The 9,696-nt window shown below is 41.1% G+C and overlaps 1 long non-coding RNA gene across 1 annotated transcript; it reads right to left on the bottom strand.

Annotated features, from left to right (window-relative positions):
• Nucleotides 1-1,018: 1,018 nt before the first annotated feature.
• Nucleotides 1,019-9,456, bottom strand: LOC136293283 (uncharacterized). Its single transcript, XR_010722120.1, has 4 exons — nucleotides 9,382-9,456; nucleotides 3,995-4,098; nucleotides 2,656-2,792; nucleotides 1,019-1,142 (listed from the first exon to the last, which is right to left on the bottom strand). It is a non-coding gene; the product is annotated as an uncharacterized lncRNA (long non-coding RNA).
• Nucleotides 9,457-9,696: the final 240 nt, after the last annotated feature.

Genomic DNA, 9,696 nt, shown 5'->3' with positions numbered 1-9,696 from the left:
TATCTTCATTAATTTAGTCACAAAAAATTTGTAATGACTTTTTTAAATTAAATTTTTATTTGCTGGTAAGGTGTACTTCTAGATCATCCTCACTGAATCTTTAATACCATTACTATGCTTTTAGAAGTTGACATCTCATCAACATAACATTTTTTCCATAGGTAGAGGCCAAATACTATAGTCATTGACGCCTTTTTTGGGGTCACCTAAAAACATAGGCCAGACAAAATTAAGGGAATAAAAAGCAGTTACACTTATTGAAGGGCCTTCAGGTACATTTCGGCCCCCCAGCCCCCAGGGGCTACACCCAAAATGGATGGAGGGTCACGGGTTTTCACACTTTTATAAGTTTGGTCCATTTGCATATTGGGGGTTAACCTTCCAATTACAGCTTCAGGTAATGAAGTCATTTACCCCAAATTTGCTCCCCCCACAACTCACTTTTGTTTCCATTTCTCAGGGCCTGAGATGGTGAGGTGTCCTTGCTGTCCAGTAGCTAACACTCTATATGGACTTTAGAGTTACACACTAAAGAATTGCAAGATTACAAACATATGAAAATTATAAAAGCTAAAATCCTAAGGCATCATCATCACCACAGAGAGAGCATTGGTGATACTGTATGTCCTGTAGTTCATTCTCTGGGATCTTGGGTGTGTGCAACTGCATAGGCAACAGTAAACACATTAATCTGGCAGCATCATTACTAGGAACAGATTTCAGGACTTCAGCTCACAATGCTAAATCTCCAAAAATGTTTTCCATAAAATATAATGATTTCTCGAAGTTAATTTTGTATAAAGTCCTCTCTTTTTTAAGCTGCTGTCTGAATACCAGATGTTTGTGATGTGGTCAGGCCAACAACGATGTCTGGGATCTGCAAGACTCTAACTAACACACACAGAACTTAAAAAAGAAAAAGAAAAGAAAACAAAACAAACAAAAAACAACAAACAACAAACAAACAAACAACCCCCCCCAAAAAACCCCACCAAACCAAACAAAAAAACCACCCAAAACAAAAAAACCCCAACAAAACCCCAACGACCAAATGAGTGTTATATTTCAACATTTACATTTCAACATATACATTGCAGATATTTGAAAGTAATATTCCATTCCCTCATCCTTTGCATCTAGACCTGTGACAAAACAAAAGGAAACAGAACAAATTAATAATCCTTTCCTTCAGCAAGTTAAATTTCACTCTGCTAAATTAGTTGACTTTCAAAGTTTCCCCCAGGGGAATCATGTAAGTTTGGAGGGTTTATCTCAAGAAACAATTATGAAAATGGAGATGAAAAATGCCAGGGGCCTAGTGGAGTGGATGGGCCCAGAGAGGTTTGACTGGTTACCTTAAGAAAGTTCTTTGAAAGGGGAAACTACTACCACCTCCACACAAGATTACATTTTGTCATGACTGATTATTTACTCAAAGGTCCTTGGCCTCAGCAAGAATGTGTGTAGATAGAAGGAGGAGATATTCCTCACAACCCATTACAAAGGGTGCCACACCAGCTTGGACAGGGAACCAAAAGAGAAGGCAATACAGAAAGATGCTGGTTTTTTCAAGATGGTCCAAGTCAAGGTACAGTGAGAGCAATGCCCTGCTGACATAAGTGGTCTTTAGAGTGGGCAATATTTCAAACCACCCCAGACACATGAACTGAGATTACACAGATGTCTAAGAACTGTAGGTCAACTCCAGAGCATCTTCTCTCTAGTACTTCAAACACACTGGGTTTTTGTCACAATGAACTCTTACAGCTGAAGAATAAGAAAAGGACTAGATCAAGTAGAAAACACAAACGATTGTGTGGCTACTTTAAGAACAATTCTTTTGTAGTCAGCATGGAGTGTTACCTCCCATGGCTATGGATCATTCGCTCCTGCAGACTTACAGTCTATTGCCTTACCAGAAGGCATTCAGTGCCCTGCCATACATACTCTCCTGGAACAAACACTTGTCCTTATTTTGAAGGTTTTACTAAGGTGATTATTGCTACACAAGTTTCTAAAATTGAGGATGTGGGCTACCTGTAAAATGGTTGATGATTATGACTGAATGAGTAGACAGAGGTACATTAAAAAGACTCCCACAGTTTCTCAAATTATGAAAGTATAGAGTTAGTGCCCAGTACAAGGAAGACTTGAACACATCCCAATGCAGATGTAACTCTGCCAACAGCCACAGGCAGATCCACACTAGTATGGTTCTTGTGACATGGTGATCTGACTAATATCTAAAGACACTTTACATGCTGGCTGCATTGATAGAGAGCAGGAAGTGTAACCTTTGACCAGAGAGTAATAACAGCGTGAGCTTTTCTGCAAACAAAACCTAGAGGAATTAATGTCCAGTATCAGTCACAAAGTGCATTTAGGACTCTCTATAAATCTAACTGAAGCGTTTAATGAAATTATCATCTTCCTGTATAATTTGAAACAGATGTAAGAGTTTTGCCAAAACAAAAAGAATGTTTAAACTCCCAGAGCACTAGGGCTAGAACCAAAAGAGTGTATGACACTGAAGGATAGGGGGCTTTCACAGGCTCTGATCTGGTATTTCAAATTCATGTGTGAGACTTCAATGTCTGGAAGAGCCACCTCTGGATGGGTATCCCAGCATCAACATGCTGAACAGAGGCCACTTACCTCCAATCATTTGGAAATACTGAGGAGAGCACACTTAGGTTGTCTTTAAAAAAGAAACCATCATAGATTTTCCATTTTGTGTCCTTTTGTTTTCACATTCCCTGGATGTATCGCAGTTCACACATCAGAAGATTTATCTGCCATATGAAAATTTAGATTCAGTTTCCCCTAGCTCTTCCTCATCTGAATGATTAAAAATCTCTCCGCTCCATTTCCCAGCAGAGTCTCTCCAAGAAGCATCAGAGCAGGATTGCATCTGAATACTGTGGTATAGTCAATGGCTACTACTGCAAATAGGAGTGGCTGGTCTTTTTTTCCCACTGTATGTTCTGGTACCAGGCATATCTATAAAAATGATCTCATTAAAAATCAGTTTGCAGGGTCAATACATAAATATTAGTAAATAAGAGACAGACCAACAAACACATTATAAATTGTTTTCTATTAACTAATTAAAGATGGCTTATTCTACTAAAGTGGTGTCAGCTAGGTTGTTTCTTTCTCCATTTGAGGAAGAATAATTTAGCTTATTTTCTACCTAAATTTCATCGTGGTAGTTAATTTTAATTTTGATTTTCTATTAAATCTGCTTTTATCATGACTTTTTAAATCACCATATCTGAGCTTCCCTAGTGTGAAGCTTTTTTACGACCTTGCTGAAAATCTCTTCCTGATGTCAGAACTCCTATGTGAGCAGGTGTTACATGTTTTGGCAGTGATAGAATTATTCTTTCATAGTCTATAGAAGCTCTTAAGCTGCCTTCATCCCCATAGCATCTAAACTCCATTGAGTAGCACATTAACTGACAAGACTAACATCCATCATCTCTGCCTCGCTCTCCTCTCTTGAAGAAGTGTGCATGTAGGGCAGTGTATGGTTTGGGTGGGGTTTGCACTGTTTTATTTTTAAATGTCCCTGCCTTCAGGTATGTACCTCAGAAAAATTCTCCCATCACATATAGCAGAGGGTGCAGAGAAGTTTCTAAAGGTCTTTCACTCCTGCCATTATTTATACCTGTGTCTCCAGTCAGTCTCTATCTTGCCCAGAAATGAAGTTTATCATGAAAAATTTTCTAGTACAAGTGTTAAAAAAGGCTCCTTTATTTAGAGCATTTTATACTGATGAACTTCTGTATCTATAGTAGAAAGTGCTTTCCAAACGTAAGATTATTTTCATATGGTGTCCTAAGAACGCGTAACACTTGCAGCTAGAACAATTACTCCTTACACATACAGCTACTGGTGAAAAAACATCCAGCTGAAGCTTTACCAGTGAATAAAAGTTGCTGTTAAAGACCATATTTAACTTTCTGGCTTACTTGTGGCTTTAGTCATTTACCTTTTTATTCCAGGAACATCTTCAAGCTAAGGGGATGACAATACTGATGATAATGGAGCAGTCCAGTGTGAGGGTATTCAACCTCGGAGAGCTGCGCTGTCACTCTGTTATTAAGAGATGTCATGAAAACAAAATATAATTGCAGATGAATATCTTGGCAGTGTAATCGTGTTAAATTCAAAAACCCTGTAGAGGTAGCATTCCCTTACCACACTTGTAAGATGGATTAGGAAAGCTGTATTACTATCCATCCATGATATGAATATCCTGTGATTGTATCCCCTTATCTCGCTCACGGTTTTAACTTCTAGGGCACTCCTCCTCAGTCTTGGCTCACTGCCTCTCTTCCTCAGGGAGAGGAGCTGCCAAGTCCTCTGGCACTCTGTAAACCCTTGTGGCAAGATACAGCATCATATTAAACAGGAAACAGACCCACTTCAGTGTGCCATAAAATATACAGATGATAAAATGCTCCTGGACCACAGGAGTTCTCATCTAACCTAATTTGGTCCATGTTAATCACAGTCCAGTGAAATACCAACTGATATGATTTTTTTTTACCAGTTGTGGTGCATTCATAAACCTTCTGTTCCTAAACTCTGGGGATTTCTTAAAGAACACAGACAAATTTTGACATTATTTTGTAGCTCCACGAAAACAGGATTCAAGTATATATGGCATCAAAACCATGAGCATGCAAAGAAAACCCAAAATATATTACTTTAAAGAAAATTTCATTATCTGGGAAGGGCTAGAGTTGTGATTTTTGAAATCTTAGTTTTGATACTGCTGCTGTTGCCAAGTATGAACTAGTCCATGCTGACAGATCTGTAAGGAGAACTTGAACTGGAAATTGTAATACATCCCAGTTTCCCCTGCTTTGTTTGGAGCAGGTCAGTTTTCCTCTTCCTATTTCACAAGAAATCCCATTAATTATCCCCCTCACTCTTGACACAAGGACTCTTGTACCATTTCCTGCTGGATTTCACCCTCCACCTCCCTGTGCAATTAGCAAAGGAGTTTTTATTCATGCTCCAATTTCTTCTCACTTCCGCTGTTCTGCTGCTGCTCTCTGCCCACCTCTCACATCTCCTTCCCTTTCTTCTGCCGTCTGACTTTTCTCCATCCCCTCACTCTCGATGTTAACCCTCCTCCCACACCTCCTGTGCTCTCCCTCCCCTCCATTTTGTTTCCCTGTCACTCCAGCTGCAGAAATCCAACTAACGCCCCTGTGTCCCTGGATGGTATTCCAGCGCTCCGGAGCCAGATGGATGTTGTGGTGCTGCGGGCAGAGGCAGGGGCCAGGTGGGACACGGCAGCCACAGGGCAGGAGCAGCCAGGCAGGACAAAGGCACAGCGAGGAGCCCGCACGGCCGCGGGGGCGGCTGCGACACCACCGGGGATGTCCGACATCCCAGCTCCTGCCGGGTCCGGGGAGTGCACAGTGGCCAGTCCCTTTGTCCATGAACACGGCAGCTGACTCGCTGCTTTACAAATACTGGGATATCCTGACGGTGAAAGGAAAAACGCACACTACACTTAAAACAGTCTTGTAATTAGCATTTGTCACCAGAGAACCCATCAAAAAAGTCATGACTTTCCTGTGGGCAAATATGTACTGAAAGCAAAACATAGCCTTTGAATACTACTGACCCAATAATCCAAAGAAAACAAAGAAAGAAGTGCTTTTAACTTCCCATGAGCTGTGATATGGGAACTCCCAGTTACACTCCTGTGTTCTGGGACTCACAGTCTGTCCACTCTGGCCCTGGGAATCTCTGCCACAGGTGCATTTACAAAACTTCACCCTTCTTTTTTTGTAAAGAGATCACATTTGGGTGAACAGCCTTGGTATGCAGCAGCAAAAATACACATTCTTGAGACTGTCTTGTATCCCACTGTGAGCAATACTGACTGGATGTTTCACTGGAATGAGCACCCTGCACTGTAGCTTACCATATCAAAAGCCACATACCCCACAGGCTGCTGGCAGTTTGTGCACTGACCTCTCTATATTGATCTCGATGTTGTTTCAAGCCCACTCAGTATGATCCTGAGCTGTCATTCCCAATCACAAACAGTCTTCCCATCACCCCAATCAAGTAACCTGCCTTCTGACCCACTAGAGGAGACACATCAGCAAAAGGGAAAATGAGTCAGAGAAAATAACCAAATTTTACATTTATATCTTTGCTCCACTAGATGTAAACAAAACTGAAACCACATTAATTAAGGCTCTATTAAGCAGCCTTTCTATAAAGGCTCCTCTCCCATAAAGAAGAGGAGAAATGCCTTCTGGCCAACATGAAATTAATCTGTAACTTTTGCTGTCACAGAAGTCACAAAGGATATTCCACGACAATCCTTGATATGCTGGGAAACTGGCATTCAGTGAGTTATGATCTATATTCATTTTACATATAATTTTCTGTGGAATTATCTGTTCTCATGTAATCTGCAGGGAATCTAACCAGGAAAAGCACCAGAATTGATTCTCATATAGGCCAATACCAGCACACAACTTCAACTCATCTTAAAGTAGCTTTGAGTTTCAAGGTTGCTAAACCAGTTTTTCTGGAGACCAGCACACAGCCATTATGGCCAAGATCAACCCTATGTGAGTAATCCTTCAGAACTGAACCCTGAAATGAGCAAGGCAACCTGTTATGGTGTTCCTGGATCAGTATGAAAAGGAAAACCTAAAGATCACTTTAGATAATTCTGTGTGTTTCTGAAGAGGAAACTCTCCTACCTGGAAAGTCTGTGAGAACCAGGGAAACTTAACAGAGGTCTTGCACTCTCACCATCCTAGGTATTGTCAGTATAAGCAGAGTTTTTTTTTTGCCTGCCTCAGGTCTTTTATACGACCTTCCTATGTTTGGGTGAAAAAAATGCCTCAGTTGCATGGTAAGCCTTGCAGAAATATTATGCTATGAATGGCTTTTTTAACACTCTACAAAGGTCTGGATGACATGAGAGGGCTTAAACTTCCCCTTTGTGAAAATCCAATAGACTGTTTATTTTTACTATAAAATCTGGCAACTTTTTAGGACATTTATCTTGGTACAGCCACATTACAAAAATGTTACCTCTTCTTCTTCTTCTTTTTTTTTTTTTTTTTTTTTCTTTCTTTTGATATATTTCCTACACAGATGACAAAGTTAATGTTAAGAGAGAAAACTCTCTCACCTTCTTTGGGCATACAGGGGAGTCTGGAACTGACAATATGTTTTCTGCCACAGGCTTTTCTCTTTATCAAATCCTATTAGGTCCAACTCTTAGGATATCTTAATACTAAGCAGAATTTCATATTCAGCAGCCTGATACATATGGACATCTGTCTTCAGCCCAGTGCAAGCGATGACAGACTTTCTTCAGTATCACTGTAGTGATTACACTCCTGCTTTGGCCCGGAAGCAGCATATTGTTACCTCAAGATGTAGAGGAGACCTGACCACTAACCTACATTCTTAATATATTTCTTTCTCTTTTTTCGTTGCAACTTACAGTGCTGGGGAGGTAAGTCACGTTCTGCAGACAAAAATGCAACACTGCACGAACTGGAAATTACACAGTCGCTAGTAAACAGCAAATGTGCAAGTGCTGTGATGTTTCCACACTGTAATGTCTCTATGGGGATATGGTACAAATGCACAGACATCTGTGACACCATTTAAAGCTCATTCAAAATATCATGTCAACCTACAATACCCACACTTTATCAAATGGATATTTTAAGATGAAGTCCTGAATGCTGATTATGTTTGCAATGTTGATGGGATTGCTCTCACTGTACAGTCCTGTTCTGCTTTGACTGGAAAAATATTTTAGGCTGAGTTCATCCTCACTGTCTCTAGTAAAATTAACATTAAAGGTGGAGCCTATTCTTGGCCTATTTATTTCAATTCTTGTTTTAAAAAATAGAGTGCATTTTAGAGATAGCTGCTTCCTCTATAAGACATAGTCTGATAATGAAAACATCATTAATCTATAGTATGGCGACAGATAGATCTGTGACAAAATGCCTTGTAAATGGCTCTAACAGAGTAATATTGACTGATTCTGTCAATACTTAGTAAGGAATTTGTTGCAATATCACAGAATCATAGAACAGTTCAAGTTGGAGAGGACCTCTGGGACATCATCTGATCCAGTCTCATACTCAAAACAAGTCCAACTAGATGGGTTTGCTCAGGGCCTTGTCTTGTCAAGCTTTGAATGCCTCCAAGGAAGGAGACTGCCTCTCCGGGCCCCTACTCCTAGTGTTTAACCACTGTCACGGTGAATTTTTCTTTTTTTTTTCACATCTAGTAAAATCCTCACATGTCACAACTTGCATTTGTTGCCTTTCGGTCAGATCACGGTGTGGCTCCAGGAAGAGTCTGTCTTCTCCACAGCCCCTGACTGCCGCACGCAGCAGTAACAGCCCTGTTCTAACAATAACAGCTCCCTGTTCTTTTCTGAAGGCTAAATAAACCCACTTCCCTCAGCCTCTACATGTGTGTCAGGTGCTCCAGAGGCCACCCTGCTGGGTTCTGCTGGATTCATTCCAGCATGCCAACATCCAGAAAACCCAAAACGTGGGACACCCACCCTGATGCAGTGGGAATAATCACTGCTCTTGTGCATGTGGCTAAAATCTTGCTATGAAGGCAATAGTATGCTGTTGGCCTTATTTATCACAAAAACCCACTGCTGACTGCTTTTCAGCTTCTTGTCAGCTGGAGTCTTCAGGCCTTTCTTTTTGCAACACTGCTCCCCCTGTCCAGTCTGTACAGCTGCCTGGGACTGTTTTGTCCTACTGGCAAGGAGCTGCTCTTGCCTGGAACCCTGAGGTCCCTGCCAGGCCCTTCCTTCAGCCCGTCAAGGTCCCTCAGGAGAGCATCCCTGTGCTCCAGCATATGGACTACTCCCCACAGTTTTGTGTCATGCACAAACTCGCAGATCACGTCCTCCTTGCCATTGTCTGAACTCTTAGAGATGTTGAATCTTCTGGCTGCAGTGTCAACACCTGCTAGCTGGATTTTGCACCTCTGAACACAGCCCTTGGAGCCTGGGGGGCCAGCCAATTCTCCTCTTGCCTTAACATCCATTTGTTCAGGGCAAAGCTACCATCTCCTCTGCAATGATACCAAGGAGGGTATGACACAGGCCAAAGCCAAAGCAGACCACATCCACTGCTCTCCCCACATACACATAGTTATTTATCTTGCCAGATCAGCCAGGCTTCTGCAGATCAGAATGGCTGTGCTTGTGTTTCAAAGAGGTTATCCTTGAAGATAAAATATTAATGTCAATATTAAATATATATGTATATATTTTGAACACTGCTTAGGAGTATACACTCAATTTATCATATTTAAATAGTTAAGAATTGGAGGACTTACTCTAGGGAAGGTTTTTCTTTGGTGTGCCTGGTGCTGTCTACTGGTTTCTCATTCAGAAAACAGAGGAACGGCACAAACAAAATCAATGCAAGCTTGTCACCAAAAACTGCAGATTCATACTGTCTTGGGCAAAGGCAGTTTCTTTTGGGGATGTTTCAGCAACATTGCAGGTGCTGACAGCCACCTGGAAAAGAGAATTATTGTATGAGCTTTGAGCAGTATGAATTGCAATGGGAATGAATTGCAACAAGAATGAATTGCAAATCATCAGGTCTTCCCCACAAAAGTGAGACTACAGAGATAAGATTAGTTGAA

This window comes from Chamaea fasciata, unplaced genomic scaffold (assembly GCF_029207755.1).
Source record: "Chamaea fasciata isolate MVZ Bird 193981 ecotype frontalis unplaced genomic scaffold, bChaFas1.0.hap1 SCAF_8, whole genome shotgun sequence".
Taxonomy (NCBI): Eukaryota; Metazoa; Chordata; class Aves; order Passeriformes; family Sylviidae; genus Chamaea; species Chamaea fasciata.
Note: the sequence above shows the minus strand (reverse complement) of the source record. Positions and strands in the feature narration are given on the sequence as shown.